General features: G+C 41.1%; 1 protein-coding gene across 1 annotated transcript in view; it reads right to left on the reverse strand.

The window, feature by feature from the left end:
- The window catches only part of Znf800 (zinc finger protein 800), a 190,646-nt gene that overhangs the window by 84,896 nt on the left and 87,679 nt on the right, over positions 1–18,071 (reverse strand). The window lies entirely within an intron of this gene.

The raw sequence follows: 18,071 nt of genomic DNA on the forward strand, positions 1-18,071 counted from the left end.
GAGAGGGGGAGCCAGGGGCAAGAGCCAGGAGGCCCCGAGGTGCAAACAGGGTGAGAGGGGGAGCCAGGAGGCCCCGAGGTGCAAACAGGAGCAGGGTTGGATGATATAGGGGGAAAAAGCAGCCCTCTGGCTGGAGAGTTCAGGGTAGGGGGAAAGGAATGCCAGCCAGGAGGATCTCAGAAGAGGTAGGGGCTGAGCTTACTGGAAGATCTGAGATCTGAGGGCAGAGTTCGCTTTGATATGTTAACTAGGCACTTCAGCCGTTCGTCCCAGGGTTTGAGACTTAACACAAACTTTTTTTTTTTTAAGGAAAAAGTAATACCCTTCCATGATACATTCAGCCAAGATGATAGTTATCAGTTTGGAAGAACCCAATTCGCATAATTTGAAAAACCATATTGCTCAGGGCAGTGATGGTTCATGCCTTTAATGGAGCACTTGGGAGACAGAGGCCAGCCTGATCTACAGAGTGAGTTCCAGGACAGCCATAGCTATACAGAGAAACCCTATCTCGAAAAACCAAAAAAAAAGAAAAAAAGAAAAACCATGTTTATTTAGAGCAAAAATATATTACTACTTACACTTCTGGAGTTAAATGAATATGTCATTCTTTCCTATGTTCAATATATAACAACATTGATTTGCTTTAACTTCATTCGTTAAAAGAATACAATTGCTTAGATGACTCAACATCAAGAAAGTTGAATAGCTGTCTTTTGGCAGCTTCCGAAGGGCAGAGAACGTCTAGACCAGGAATAGAAACACTGTGGGCATTACGTCTCCTTACATACACCAGTAGTCTGACTTGCTGAAAATTAAACTTGCAGTTGAGCTGGAATTTTAACAGTAGGATTAGGTTAAGACCTAGAAAAAACTTCAAGATTATGCTACTCTATTGGTTGACTGACCTTGTCAAAAATAATATACTGAAGAGTCCCCAGGGTCTAAGGGAAGAATACTAGCCCAGCACTAAGGTCCGGTACTCAATCCCAGAGAGACAACTGTGGTAGATGAGCGAGGTTGCAGGGTGGGAGTGAGACTGATCTTAGGTAAGAATTCCTGTATTCTTGCTGGGACCCATTCAGAATCCTCTGAAGGAAAAAAAAATGACTCTCCCTCTAATCATCATAATCATTTTCCAAGCAATCAATCGATGCTTGGCTCATAGGAAACAGAGGGAACGTTTTGTGAACAACTGAACTGAACTACTGCGACCTTGCGGGGACAAGACTGCGCACCAGGGACAAGGACTGGTTGTCAGATATTGTAATGTATACAGGGATCATCAAAACCACTGTTATAGGAGTTTCTAGTCTAATTGAAGGGAGTGATTAGTTCAAACAATACCACGAAAATGCAAATTTAATGTGCATAATATGTTAAATGGTGTGATAAGAGATGTAGCCTACGAGAGTTATAAGGACGATTTGACCTTGACCAGGAGAAGTGTCCTTAAAGAAGGAACAAGAAAGCACAGGAAAACAAAGTGAAGCAGGAAAAGATGCAGGCAGTTCTGGCCGAGCAAAGGTCTCCGTGGGTCCGTGGGTCAGCTGCAAAGGCGCCAAGGTGTGAGAGGAGGATGGGGGACCCCTAAAGGCCACGCAAAGACGTCTTTCATCTTAAGACTTCATTTTTAAAGAGAACAAAAGGAAGAGGACATGGCCACTCCTAAAGTGTGGAGAAGAATTTTATTGTAGAGCTAAGGGAGACAGCACACAGAGGGAACAGTCCAGACTGAACGCGGCCAGCAGACTAAACCAGACCTTGAGAGGAGAGAGAGCAAGAGAGGAGCTGCTGCCCGAGAGGCCGCCCAGGCCAAGAGGCCAAGAAACCGGCTTAGCTGCAATGGCTGGATTATATAGGGATCAGGCTGGGGGAAGGGAAGTAGAAGCCCAGCATCTGAGCTGGAGAGAAGTTTAGGGAAGGGGGAAGGCATGCCGCTAGGTAAGGAACTGAGCTATACTTATGCTCGGTCCGCTCTGATACGTTAAATAGGCACCTCAGCCATTTGTCCTGGGCTTGAAACCTAACAAAGATCAAAATAGTAGCAGCAGAGTGTGTAGCAAGGAATATATATATATATATATATATATATATATATATATATATATATATATCCAAAAGTGTACATTAGATATAGCATCATTTTGCTATGTGTATGTGTGTTCATATAAAATACCTCTTTTACTGCAATATCAATTAAATTTACCATTTGAGATAACAATTTAGTCAGCTTTATTACATTTACTAAAGTGTGTGACTACAGAAACTTCTAACTACTCCCCAAGGAAACCCATGCTCTCTAGCAGTCATTCCCCTTCTCCTCTGGAAATCACTAATCTGTTTTTATCTTTCCTGTATGGATTTGCCTACTCTGGACATATCATAAAAATAGACAAGACCTTTTCTCTCTCTTTTTTTTTACTTACATCTTTCTTTCTTCCTTCCTCCCTTCTTTCTTTCTTTCTTTCTTCCTTTCTAAACTTTGTTAGTTCCTTGACAGTTCTGTGCATGCATATGGTGTATTCTGGTTCCTCTCTCCCATACATTTTCACTTCTCTTCCTCCTGTTCCAGTCAACCTCCAGTCCATTTTCTAGATTCCTGACTTCCAGTATTATTGTGTGGCTATTGGTTAACCACAGCCATGTTTTGAGACTGTCCATTAGAGCCTAGTAAGGTCACCTGTTTGTACACAACCGAAGGTAATTGACCTTTCCTTGAATTAGTTCAGCTGTGAGGAGCTAGCCTCCGTCTTTGTCTGGCTATTAAAGGGTCCGTTCTTGTGCAGACCCTTCCACAGCTGTTGAGTTTGTGATTGCAATGTCCGTGTCTGTCCAGAAGATGGCGTTTCACTACCCTTCTCCGTACTTCAGACTCAGTCTTTCCACCACTTCTTCAAAGGTACTCTTGCCTGTTCCTTGAATGGGACCGTTTTGTTTCTGGTTTCCTCAGCTTAGTATAATGTTTTCATGAGTCATACACACTGTAACATATACTTTATTTCTGTTGAATGACAAATGCTATCTAATGGTTTGAATATAGACCATATTTTGTTTATCCTTTGTTGGACATTTGGGTTGTTTCCAATTATAGACTACTATAAATAATGTTGGCACAATCCTTTGTGCACAAGTTTCTTTTAGAACATGTATTTTAATCTTTCTTGGGTATATTCCAAGGAGTAGAATTCCTGAGCCAGCTAGTATTCTACAACGGTTCACTATTGACACGTGTGGGAGATGAACTTCTGGCCTGCTCTTCACCCCTCACAGAAATTTGTGAGAAAGGATGAAGTTTTAATGCATGTGGTCCTCCCCCAGCCTCTTTTGAGATAACTGGAGCATCGATCACATATCCCATTCAGCCATCTGTCTACCTTGTACACTGCAGCTGCCAACACTAAACTCAGTATCCACATCACATAAGAACTGAGAGAATCAGATTGCAAGCTGTACCTCTTGCTGACTGACCTCACAGCACTACCTTTTGGGTGAATATGGCATGGTCTTGCCCTGAAGTTTCCTCCATGTATCTTCATGGTGAATCTGAATCAAAGAATGATCCATTCATGGGGGGGGGGGGTCCTTCCCCTAATCTAATACATTTGTATATACTGGAGGAGCAAAGAGAAGGCGAGCATCTCTCATCTCTCCTGGAAGGTTTTGAAACCTGAATAAAGAGATGAGAACTTGTGCAAGAATTTTCCCATCCTTTTCTGGTCCGTCAAAATGGGTAGATTTCTCTTTTTCAATTTCTTACAACTTGGCAATTCTCACTATGGAAAGTTCTGGAATGGTATGGAGGAGCTGTTGTCACAATGGTGGGCAAGATATGATCAGCATTCAGTTGAACAGGATAGGTGATAATAGATGTCTCTCTTTGTAGCATCTTTTGCAATATTCTGCTCTTAATTTTAGTAACACACATACCATGCTATTCACCGATTTAAAGCATTCTTCAAGAGCTTTTATTTTTGCATTTTATGCAGGTTTAACAAGATATGCACTGGTTTTAATATAGCTATTACAGATCTCCCAAATGTGGCAACAGATTTTCAATATTAAAATGCCTTGAGTATCCAGGCATGGTGGCTCACACCTTTAATCCTATGCAGAAGCAAACAGATCTCTGTGAGTTTGAGGTCAGCCTGGTTGGCATAATGAGTTCCAAGATAGCCAGAGATACATTATGAAACCTTGTCTCAAGAACAAACAAAAACAAAAACAAAACAAAAACACTTTTTTTTCTTATTGTTACCCGTGATGTACTATTTTACTATTTGTCTTAGTTAGGGTTTCCATTGCTACAAGAGACACCATGACCATGGCAACTCTTATTAAGGCAAACATTTAATTGGGGCTAGTTTACAGTTTCAGAGATTCAGTCCATTATCATCATGGCAGGAAGCACTGCAGCAAGCAGGCAGACATGGTGCTGGAGAAGGAGCCAAGAGTTCTAGATCTAGATCGGCAAGCAGCAGCGAGAGGAAGAGACACTGAGGCTGGCTTGAGTATTTGTAACCTCAAAGCTCACCCTCAGTGACACAGGTCCTCCAACAAGGCCACACCTGCTAATAGTGCCACTCCCTGTGCCTATGGAGGCATTTCCACTTAAACACCACAGTATTGCATTTTGATTGCTTGTTTGTTTTATTGGTGTACACATGCCATGGTATTCATGTGAAGAGCAGAAGACTACCTGCGGGAGATGATTCCCTCCTTCCATCGCGTAGATCTTAGGGATTGAACTCAGGTCATCAGGCTGGGCAGCAAATGCCCTTATCCACATAGCTACTTCTCCAATTGTCTTCCAGTGTTTAAAAAAAAAATACATTATTGGTCGGGCAATGATGGCGCACGCCTTTAGTCCTAGCACTTGGGAGCAGAGGCAGGCAGATTTCTGAGTTTGAGGCCAGCCTGGTCTACAGAGTGAGTTCCAGGACAGCCAAGGCTACACACAGAAGCCCTGTCTCGGAAAAAAAAAATTGTTAATAGTCATCTCACTACGCAATATAACACCATATAGTGGTTTGCATGTGCTTGGCCCATAAGGAGTGTTACTGTTAAGACGTGTAGCCTTGTTGGAGGAATGTCACTGAGGGGGTGGCCTTTGAAGGTCTCCTCCAATGTTCAGGCTCTACCCATCACAGAAGAGAGCTTCCTTCTAGCTGCCTGAGGATGCCAGTCTCTCTCCTGGTGGCCTTCAAATTAAGATCCAGAACTCTCAGCTCCTTCTCCAGCACCATGTCTGCCTGCTTGCTGCAAAGCTTCTTGCTATGATGATAATGGACTAAACCTCTGAAACTGTAAGCCAGCCCTAATTAAATGTTTGTCTTTATAAAAATTGCCTTGGTCATGGTGTTTCTTCATAGCAATGGAAACCCTAACTAAGACAGAAGTTTCTAATACCTGACCCCATAGGCTTGTTCAAACACATGAATGAGTCTATGGAGGTCATACTTAGCCTTACTATAATGCAAAATACATTTAGTCTAAACTCAAAAATCCCATTAGTCTATCACAGTCTCATCAATGTTTAAAAGTCCAAAGTTCAACATCTCTACTGAGATTCATGAAATCTCTTAACTGAAATCTCCTATAAAATCAAAATCAAAAAGCAGATCACATACTCCCAACATATCATGGCACAGGATATACATTACCATTCCAAAACATCATAATGAGGAACTACTGGACCAAAACAAGTCTGAAACCAGCTTGTCAAACTCCAGACTTCTTGTCTACATAACTGATGTCAAAGTGCTCTTCAGATATCAAACTCCTTTCATACTTGTTGACTACTGTTGCAGATCTGGTACTAGCAGCAGCAAACTTTGTTTTCTCGGGTCGGTTCCACTCTCTGTTAGCAGCTTTCCTCAGCAGTTAGCCCATGGCTCTGATATGTCTAACATATTGGAGTATCCAAGTCAACTTCAACTTTACAGCTTCTTGTTCCAATGGTTGGGATCCACACATGGTCTTCGGGGCTCCTCCAAAGGGATTGGTCACTTTTCCAGCTCTGCCCTCTGTAGCAGTCTAGGCTCTTGTTAACTCCACTCCACTGTTTCTACTCTTCTTGGTGATCATCCCATGATACTAACATCTCCAATTTGCTGGAATCTTCTGATGTAACTAGGCTTCACCAATAGCCTCTTCTAGGTGTTCTTCATGTTGGCAAGTCTCAACTCCTTTGCATGACCCCTTCAGGCCTGTGTCATCAACTGCAACTGAGGCTGCACCTTTACCAATGGCCTTTCTGGCCTCTCATAGTGCCAAGCCTCAGCTATTCTCCATGACCTCTTCATGGCTTCAAAACCAGTACCACCTGGGTTATTCTTACACATTACCAAGTCCAGCTGCAGCATGAGGTACAACCTTGGTTATCTCTGGAACACAGCTTCTTTGTGCTCTTAGAAAACAGTTGCTAGAAGAGTTCACCTCCATGATGCTGGTCTCTTCTTAATCACTGCTAATTTCTTAGCTCCTACTAACCAACATCAATTATTCCAGTGGTCCCTTCTTTTTTTTTTTTTTTTTTTTTTTTGACTCTAAAGCCTGAGCCACTTGGCCAAACCTGCAGAGAATTCTGCTGCTTGCTGGGGCTGGAACATGGCCCCCTTGTTCTATTATATCATCACCAGCTTTCTGTTTTCCAACTCCTTCACTGACTAATCTTGGATATCCTGGAACTTGCTTTGTACACTTACCTTTAACTCAGAGATGCCAATGGCTCTGTCTCTTGAATGTTGGTATTGAAGGTGTGTACCACCCTGCTTGGACTTAAGGTTTTCTTTACCTAGAACTTGCTCTAGCCTTGAACTCAGAGATCTGTTTGCCTCTGTCTCTTGGAATAAAGGTATGTACTACCATGCCTGGACCTAAGCTTTTCACTATAGATCTTCAGGTGAAAACCAAGAATAGCCATCATAATATATGCCTTGTCAATTTAACACATAATCACATCTCCTTATGTCCAAATGAAAGCAATAACCAGGCCATAATAACATCTAACATGATACAACTGTCCCTCATACAACTGCAATTGCATGAGTTTAGCTGGATGGGATCTTGCCCCAAGGTCATCAATCCCTTAATTCCATTTAATATCCTTGAACACAGAATTTAGCTCCATTGTACTTCCTGGTGCCCCTTCACTCTTTGAACCATAAATTTTGTATTTTTTCTTTCTAAGCTTGCCATGCTTGATTAAAAACAAAAACAAAAACAAAAACAAAAACTTTTCATGAGAGTGAACCAGAGGACAAAGTCTATGCTGGACTTTTCTGAGACTTCTTTTGTCAATGCAATTAATATAAATCTCTTTACCTTAGCTTCAGGCAGACTCTTCAGACAAGGGCAAAAATTAGCAACTTTCTTCATCAAGATCATAAGAATGATCTCCAGAGTTCCAATCACTCTCAACACCAATGTCTTCCATATTCCTACTAGGATGGCCCATTAAGTCCCACTTAAAGCTTTCCATGACTTTCCAAATCCAAAGTCCCCAAATCCACATTCCTCCAAATAAAAACATAGTCAGGCCTATCACAGCAATACCCCAGTCCCTGGTACCAGCTTCTGTCTTATTTAGGGTTTCCATTGCTATGAAGAGACACCATGACCAAGGCAATTCTTATAAAGACAAACATTTAATTGGGGCTGGCTTACAGGTTCAAAAGTTTAATTCATTGTCATCATAGCAGGAATCCTGGCAGCAGACAGGCAGACATGGTGCTGGAGAAGGGGCTGAGAGTTCTGCATTTTCATTCCAAGGCAACCAGGAGAGACTGGCATCCTCAAGCAGTTAGGAGGAAACTCTCTTCTGCAATGGGTAGAGCCTGAGCATAGGAGGAGACCTGCAAGGCCCACCCCACAGTGACACACTTCCTCTAACAAGGCCACACCTCTCAATAGTACCACTCCCTATGGACCAAGCATATTCAAACCACCATACATGATAACTTTTTGTTCCCAACTATAACTATATCAATATATAAAAATTTCCCCATACCTCCCTAACAAAAAGGTTTTTAGTATACTAACTTAAGTAGCCATTACCATAGCCAACCTTGCGACATTTAAGGAGAAACCCTATTCCTTTTCATGCCCATTCCCACTTTTCTTCAACTCCCCATCTTTAGGAAATCAAACATCTGTTTTCTGTAGCTATGAATTTGCCTCTTATGTGGATTACACATAAAAAGAATTATCCAGTACGTGTTTGACTTCTTTCATTTAACACAATGTTGTTCATCTATATAGTATCAAAAAGAAGGACTTCATTTTATGTCTGAATAATATACTATTTTATTGATATACCTCTAAGTTTACACCTACTGACAAATAGTTAAGTTGTTTACATTTTGGAATATTTTGATTCAGGTTGCTGATGAACATTAGTATAGAAATTTTGTGTGGGCAAATAGTCTTGGTTTTCCTGGATATATACTCAGGAATGTAATTTTGGGGTCATATGGTAATGCTAAAATTAAGAGTTTTAGGGAAAGTGACTGTTCAAAGTTATCCTACCTGCCTGGAACTCACTCTGTAGACCAGGCTGGCCTCGAACTCAGAAATCTGCTTGCTTCTGACTCCCAAGTGCTGGGATTAAAGGCGTACACCACCACTGCCTCGCCCTGGGGTACTCTTACTTCTCTGCATGAGCCACAATGTGTGGCCCCTCCTGCCTCTACTTCTCAGGAGTTATTCTGAGTTCACATAGAGAAGTTGGTCTGTTCTATATGCTTCTGGTATTAGACCTTTTAAGATGTTTTCCTTGATCATGTATAATAAAAGTAATTAATTGAACCATGCTAATGTGGAGTACAAGACAAAGAAAGAACTTATCCAGGATTCTTCTAAATCATCCAGGAAAATACATGTTGGGGGAAAATAGAGAGCAGGTTGGGTTTTTATGAGGGGGGGGTGTGTGTTATAATTCTGTTATATAATCAAGCCCTACAGCATTTGTTGGTACTTTTAAGAAAGGCCAACTAAATAAAGTAGTCCGGGTTCTAATGTAAATGTAGAACCCCATTCCAGGCATTTAACTCCTAGGAGACAGGAAGGCACTCAAAGGATTGAAACCTCCTTGATAAGTCCAATGCTTTGCCTTATCTCTCTGACAAATCCACTAGGATGCTGTAATTTTTAAATGGAGATGCCTGGCATCTTGTCCTGCCTTGAGACAGTAGAGGCCATGAATCTGACTGTGGCCCTCCTTGCACCTAACCAAGGACCCTTACTGGTTCAGAAAGAGGGAACAGTGACATTTCCCATCTGCTGAAGCAACCTGTTTGCTGACCCAGGCTGACCATGGCAGTGGCCATTTGTGGAGGGAAGGTGGACCAAGATAGAGAAAGCTAGAAAACCTGACAAGGGACATCCTAGACAAAGGAAAGTGACATTTCACATAACTTACTGTAAAGTTTCAAGACAAAAACCACAGAGCATTAAACCCCAGACACAGGGGCCCTGTGGAGAAAAGAGTGATATCCTCATCCATGTAGATATTTACAGTGTTCCTTTAACCACAGGGCATTAAAAATTACAGCCAAAACGTCCTGCAAAACGCATTAGGTATGGATGAGAAGTTCCACATTTGTCTTGAATTTCAGGCTTATTAATTGAATGATGTTATCATTAAATTGTTCAAAGTCATGCTATGATCAATAAGATGGTCTCACTAGGGTATTGATCACAAGGATTAAATAAGCAAGAGCAGTCTGACTTACCTACCAAGCTCCAGTCACCTCACTTTTTAATACAGGGCTACAGCAGATTCCCTCTTCCTGCTCACAGATAGGTGGAGCCATATGACCAAGTTCTTTCCGAAGAATGTAAGAGGTGACCTCTGCCACTGCCAGGCCAGATCCAGGAAAAAATCTCCTGCAGCCCTTTCTCTGCATATTGACTGATTAAAGATGTTGAAGAGAACCAGAGAGAGAGAACCCAGAAACATAGGAAGCACAACATACAAATTAAATTCAGGGAATCTATGATTTACCTTAGAAAGACTCAAAAAACTTCATTTTGACCAGCTTCTATTTAAAATTCATTTCCTATCATAATCAAGATACATTACCCAAGGCAATACATGAATAAAACCTAACTTTTTCACTAGTAAAAATGATCAATATTGTCATGTTTTATTATATCTATTACAGATATATATCTCAAACTACACTGTATTCTCATGATGACTTGATATTATAATACATATTAGGCCAACTAGGAGAATTAGCAATATCTATTTCTTAATGAGTTAATAGAAATAGTTCCTAATAAGCTATAGAGAATACATATATCACACACATGAAACAGTTCTCTTGATACCTTAATAAGAAATTTTCAGATTTTCATTATATAATCTTAGATATATTTCTATGCATTTGTAAACATTATTCAAAGAAGAAAGCTTGGTGCTTGAGGAGAACACCAAAAGTGGTTCCTAACAGACACAGTAAACTTCAAAAACACTGAGGGTTGGGCTTAGAAAGAAGTCTATACACTCATAGAGAATACAAATCTGCAGAGACAGAGCTTGGAAAAAGAGACAGGAGAATACTACAAAGAGACACCAAGTGCCTTCTGGGGCAGTGCACTCATTGTGTATCTCAGATGTAAGTGGTTTCACGAAAGCCTAGACTTTTTAAAAACTCTAATTCGTACACTTAAAAAGGAAAAGTTTTACTGCATAAAAATAATGTGACTTTTTAAAAAATACTGCTATAGGAGAGCAAGGATTGCAGAGCAACAACAGTAAAGTAGTTGTCATAACAATGACATGAAGGAGACTGGGTCACTGACCAGTATGGTGGCTCAGGGCTATTATGTATGACAGTGATGTGACTACTACTGTGCCACCATAGGACACTCTATGGGGAACCCTCGGCCTCAGTCCTTCTTATTAAATCCCCATGTGATTCAGAGAGGAACAATGTGAAGGAGATATAACGAAGGGACCTAAGACAGTTTCCACACTTCCCTCAGTCAGTGTACAAACCATTTCTTTTGTTCATATCACCATCACCATCAAATCCAAAGTTACCATCACCACACTCACCATCACCACCAACAACAATAACCAGCAGCAGTTCCATGGCTGCCATCCCATAGTCACCATCTCCATTACCATTGTTCCGCTAACACCACCATCAGCAACCCCACTGCCGCCATTACCACTTTCACTACCAATATTCTGTAGCAACCCTGCCACTGCCACCAGCAAGCCCCATTGCTACCATGATCAACAACAACAACCCCATGGCCACCGCCATCACCACCATCACCATCACCAATCTTCAGCAACCTCCCAACTGCTACTACCACTACCACCAACAACACTTCCACTACCACCATAACCACTACCCACCTCACCACCATTACTAACATCGCCATCTAACTAGAGTCAAAGGTTTTCCTGTCTGTATGTGTAGTGTATAAGTAGAGACTGGATCAAGTATGAGTTGAACCTTTAAAAATGACTACTACTGAATCTTTATTCCTTTCCAAAGCTGGTAGGAAATAGTACTGAGAGTTACAACATGGTTGAGAAGCTGTTCTAATAACTTCCGTATATTCAGAGTTGTGGAGATTATACTCTCATGCATCAAAGGAGCCTATTATCCCAAACAGAGTACAATTTGAAAACAATTGAATCACTTCATGTTTATAACCCCAGTGATCTGAGACTTTTTGACAGAGTGAATAATAACTAGAACATTCCCTGAACACTAAGTTCATCTAAAGCACTAAGCCTGGCATGTGTTTAAGCATAATATAATCTCCTTCACAGCTAGGAGATGTGTTACCTTGAGCCAAGGTAAGTGGATGCATTTCTCCAACTCCAGTGGCAGAATTACTGGTTTACCAACAAGCTGTGTCCACACATGTCTTAACAATCAAATAACTAGCTTGGCAATTACTAATTCCTCATGCCTTAAGATCACAAGGCAGACACAAGAGGTCCAGTGAATCCCAGAGCACAGCCAGGCAACAGCTCACCAGGGCATTAACTTTCTGGTTAATGGATGTCCACAGCAGGAACCATGGAATGTGAAAGCTGTTTCTTGTCATTAATGCCCTTGGTTGTAGCTGAATAGTATACATTTGTAGTCCTGAGGAATATCAGAATCAAAAGAAAAGTCACAACCAATTGCTTCCCATAGGTTTTGGTGGCCCAGTGGGGTGTGTGTGCGTGTGTGTGTGTGTGTGTGTATGTGTGTGTGTGTGTGTGTGTGTGGTGTTGGAGGTGTTTGCTTGCTTGCTTGCTTGCTTACTTACTTTCTCGTTTTGTTTTTATTGCTTTTGCATAGCTAAAAGTTAATTATGAACTGATTCACCAAGACAGCAACTAAAAGCCAAAAGTTAAAAATAAATGCATCATGTTATTCAATCAAACCCAGAACTTGAAAAGGTTAGGACTGCATCTTAGCCATTGGTACACGTTACTCTGCTCCCTCATCCATATGCTGAAGTTCTCATTCCTAGTATCTCAGAATGTGATTCTACTTGGGGAGAGCTTTTAAAGAATTGACCAACTTAAAATGATTTGCTTGTATGTCAGTGTTCAGGGCTGACCATTTGGATTAGTTAACCAAGTAGTGCTCTTTCCCTTGGGGAACACCACTTCTGCTCTCAGCTTTCCTTGGCTGCCTGTAGTACTTGGTATAGGACTGACACTTCCTGAGCTTTCCACCATCTACTGTAGCATGTCTATCACCCCAAAACATGCATGCATAACATTGTATAGACTGAGAAAGTTGTATTTACATATTTAGAAATATTCATATGTATATAACAACTATTAAGGGAAAATGAGGGCATAAATTTGAAAGACAGCAGGGAGGCAAGGAAGAATATATATAAGGGTTTGTAAGGAGGAAAGGGAATGGGATGTAATGTAATATATTAATCTCAAAACATAAATAATTTATATAAGTAAAATTTAAGTGAAAAATCCAACTTAGTAACTCAAGGTACATTTGTTCGGTAATTGATAAAATAAAGTGAATGCATGAAAATAAATCCCTACCTTGGGCCCTAACCCAGGAAGATATCTTTTCAGGAAGGAGATATCTCTTCAGGATGGAGAAATTAGACAGACAAACACACACACACACACACACACACACACACACACACACACACACACACACACCTATGAAGATACAGGGATGAGAAGGGAGTCAAAAGGGAGGCCTCAGGAGAAGGCATACCTCTGACACCATGGCTACAGATTTAGAACTCCTGGAAATGGGAGACAATATATTTCAGTGGTTTAGGCCATGTAAGGTAGCTCTAGAAAACTGACAGGCCCATCATTATTTTCAACAATCTCACTAACATTAAATTGTATCATTATAGAGAAGTGTCCAAGAGTGCATTATTCAGCCCAATCCTCCTTTTATGCATAGTAATAAGAACTAGCAGTATTTAGGGCTGAGGGATATAGACATTGTGAGGGACATATATTAGGATTTATAGCAACCCTATTCTAAATTTATTGTTATCTCCAATTTTACAGATTCATAGTCCCTGCAAACACCAGAATGTGGGATTCAAAATACGGTCTGTTTGACACAAAATTGCACTGACCTGGAAGGAGTTAGTCAGTTTGCCTAAAATTAACAACTGAGTCACTATAGACTCAGCTGGAAAGGAAGTCAGCTGATCCCAAAACTCAAATCCTGCCTCAAGACTGTAAAGACAATCTGAAGCAAAAAATTTTAAAGTTACCAACTGGTATATACTTATCTAGCCAAGCCTCTTGTTCCATAATATGTGATGGCTAACATTATGCTTTAAGTTAAAATGCTGTGTTTAAGACATATATATATATATATATATATATATATATATATATATATATATATATGTGTGTGTGTGTGTGTGTGTGTGTGTGTGTGTGTGTGTGTGTGTATGTATGTATGTATGTATATGTATGTATGTATATATGCACATATATGTATATATACATTAAATTTTTTTTAAAAAGCAAGCCTGTAACCTGTAAGCCCCACTTGCCCAAGGACAGATAACTTCCTGGAATGCTGTTGCTCATGTAAGATGACAAACCTTGTGTTTTCACTTCTGTTAACAAGGTCGGTTGCCCAGCTGCAAAGGATGTGCTCGACCCCATGAAGGCAGGAGGTACTAGGCAGGCGTGCATTCGTTGGGTTTTACCTTTATAAGCTTCTGACGAATGTAATTTGGTATCATACTCTGGGAATCACAGGTATGTACTGGGCCAGCATCCATGGTCCTGCCAGTATATAATAAAGCTGGCTTCAAATTTGGCCCAAAAAGTATAGTAATAGTCTTACCCTCTCCCCTGGTAGGATTAATAAATATACTCATAAACACTGTTCATAAGGCTTCAGAATTTGCATGCCCTATAAAATGAATGATGCTCTGAGGGCCATGAACATCTGGAGATGGGTACTTATCACAGATGGCAGAACATAGCAAGCCACAGAAGCTTAGGTTTGAAGAAGAAGACCGGAAGAACACATGGTTTCCGCAAGCTTGCAGACACCTGAAATGTTACTGTCTTCCAGCAGTTTCCTCCTTCACTCACAACTGGAATCCCAAACCATACATAAGCATGTTTATTCTGGAGGCCACACATCTTGTAAAGATGATTTATTTTTTACTTTTTAAAAAAATTAACATGTAATAATTGAACATGTCTCTAGGGTGGAGTGTGACATCTCAATGCATAGATATCATGCATAATGATCAGATCTGGACAACTGGTAGGATATTCAAAATGCTTTTGCAGGCAGTCTATGCATGCATAGGGAAGTGTGGCATTGCAGGTTTTCCTTTGAAAGAGCAGCTGTCTTCTCTGTTCACATGGGGCTTTCACCCAAACTCACAGTTAACTCTGGAACTGGCTACAGATGTTCTCACTAAAATCAGTGTAAAATTCAACTTGTAAAATCCTTAATAAAAACCTACAATTACTCAGCAGTAATTTAATCCCAGCACTCAGGAGGCAGGAGCAGGCAGAGCTGTGAGTTCAAGGCCAGCCTGGTCTACAGAGTGAGTTCCAGGACAGCTAGGGCCACACAGAGAAACCCTGTCTCAAAAAAACAAAAGCAAAACAACAATAAAAAAAAAAAAACTCCTACAATTTATGTGTGATGGGAACTATCACAGTTGGAAAATGCTGAATTATAAGCATGAAACTCTTTTTTTCAGTGACAGGAGAAGATGCCTCTGTGCCAGACTGTGTCATGTGTTAGGGGTTCTCCAAATGTGATCCTTAGACCCACATGCATGCCAGCACATAAGGACAGGAAAGCGCTAGTTCACACCAAGCCAGAAATGTGGCTACACAGTGAGATGGCTCAGCCAGCTAAAGGTACTGCCTGCCAAACCCCCGGGATCTGCATGGGGGAAGGTGAGAACCAACTCCTACAAACTGTTCTTGACCTCCACATGCATGCACACATATAATTAAATAGACAAGCTCAGGACAGAGGGACCACATAGAGATAGAGAGACTCTACCTCTAAATAGATGGACGGACGGACGGACGGACGGACGGACGGACAGACAGACAGACAGATAGATAGATAGATAGATAGATAGATAGATTTTTAAAATAAAAAAATTACTGCTCTAATAAGGCCTCCAGGAGATTTGGGTGCATGAGCGAGCGCACACACACACACACACAAACACACAAACACATTTTAGAACCACTTTCTGATTAGTGCTAGAAATGCTAAGTCTTTAAAAGCTGAATCCTAAAATCTTTAATAAACAAAATGACTTAAAAGGGAAAATAGTCAAAATGCCCCACACTAACTGTTAAATCGTGTCCCATCAATGGCACCCTGTCACCTTTTGAAGGTGCCTGTGCCTATTTAGACATCTCAGGTCTAAACCATGGGGAGAGGGAGGACCTGTGATCATTGACAGGAAATGATCTCTTAATAAATAAATGTATAATTATAAATTACAGCGCTGTCTTAGGGTTTGGTTTTGTTTCTGGTTTTGGTCTTTGATTGTTTGGTTTTTGTTTTATGTTGTTGTGTTGTGTTCTGTCCTGTTTTTGAGACAGGGTTAGTTTTTTGTTGTTGCTGGTTTTGGGGGTTTTGTTGTTGTTGTTGTTTGCTTTTGTTTCTGCTTTTTTTTTTTTTTTTTTTTTTTTTTTTTTTTTTTTTTTTTTGGTTGTTCTTTTTTTAATGTGTGTAGCCCTGGCTGTCCTAGAACTCAGCAGGTAGACCAGGCTGGCCTGGAATTCAGAGATCAGCCTGTGCCTCTGAAGTGTTGGGTTTAAGGTGTGTGCTGCCACACCCTAGCCTATTTTAGGGTTTCTACTGTTGTGATAAACATTATAACTAACAGGAATTTAAGGAGGAAAAGATTTAATCATACTCATCCAACTAACCATTCATCACTGAGGGAAGTCAGGAACTTGGAGTCTGAAGGCAGGAGCTGAAGCCGAGACTATAAACAAGGGCTGCTTACTGGTTTGCCCCGCAAGACTTCCTCAGCCACACATATAAGAACACACAGGACCACCTGCCCAGGGATGGCAGTACTGCCAATGATCTGGGCACTCCCACATCAATCACTAATTAAGAAAATGACCCCTCAAGGTTGCCTACAAACTTCTTATTTTTTATTGAAAACAGATATTTTAGTATATTCTGACATTATGAATACAATATATCCATATGCTGTACAATATAGTCTGATTGTGGATCCCCTCCCTCAAGTGATATGGCCCCACAGACAGTGAGAGATAAGCACTGAGTATTGGTTTGGTTTGCTATGAACACTGCCATTGAAAGAAGCTCGCCTAAGAACTGCTGGTGAGGTTCCTGCTGCAGTTTGCCGCTTGCCTGGCCTCACTTCAGGTGGGTTGGCAAGCCAGATGGTTCCTTCAGGACTGGACAGCGCCTGCCAGTTCATGGGTGCTGTCTGCATGCCTTCAGGACTGGACAGCAGCTGCTGGTTCATGCTGGGTGTCAGTCAGCCCTAAGGGTCTGCAGCTGCCGTTTTGTGTGTGTTGATTGCCTGCCTAGAGGGCTGATCTGGAGCTGCTAAGTCATAGTATTTGGTGTTTGCTATGGGACTGAACTGCTGCCAAAGAGGACTAAGCTTGCTCCCACCCACCCCCAAGAACTGTTGCTGGAGAGATCCACTTCCTCCTTATCCTAATAACTTTTTTCTCCCACTACTACCTTGGCTGGGTGGTAGGCTAGAGCCCTTATTAAAACTAGGTTGCAAAAAAGTTAAGCTTGCACCTCCCCCGACTCTTTCCTTCCCCATCCACCCACCTAAATCTATACCCTTTCTTTCTCTCTCTCATTAGAAAACAAACACGCATCTATAATAGTAATAGTAATAGTAATAATAATAATAATAACAACAACAAGCCAGAATAGGACAAAACAAACAGGAAAAAAAGAACCAAAGAAAAAGCACAAGAAACATATACAGATGCAGAGACATACACGTTTGCACACACAAAAATCCCATAAAACCAGAAAACACAAAACCAGAAACAATAATACATAAGCAAAAGACTTGTAAGATTTTTTTTTTAATGTCCAAAGCATTATGAGATAAATTCACCAAAAATACCACCAAGAAGTTTCTTCGGTGTTGGCAATCTAGTGCTGGGCGTGGGACTTCTCCTTAAGAGTAGTTTTGTGTCTACAAGGCCTTGTTTCCTTGGAGACTCTCTCCATCCCATTGGCTCTTACACTCTTTCCAAGGAGCAGCTTTCTTAATTAAGAGTCCTTCCCAAGGAACTGAAGGGGTTTGCAGCTCCATAGGAAGAACAAAAATATCAACCAACCAGACCCCCTAAGAGTTCCCAAGTTCTAAACCACCAACCAAGAGTATACACATGGAGGGACCCATGGTTCCAGCTGCATATGTAGCAGAGGATGGCCTTATCTGGCATCAATGGGAGGGAAGGCCCTTGGTCCGGTGAAGGCTGGATGTTCCAGCATAGGGGAATGCTAGGGCGGTAAGGAGTAAGTAGGTGGGTGGGTGGAGGAGTACCCTCATAGAAGCAGGGAAATGTAAATAAATAAAATAAC

This window comes from Mastomys coucha, unplaced genomic scaffold (genome assembly GCF_008632895.1).
Source record: "Mastomys coucha isolate ucsf_1 unplaced genomic scaffold, UCSF_Mcou_1 pScaffold20, whole genome shotgun sequence".
NCBI classification, from domain to species: Eukaryota; Metazoa; Chordata; class Mammalia; order Rodentia; family Muridae; genus Mastomys; species Mastomys coucha.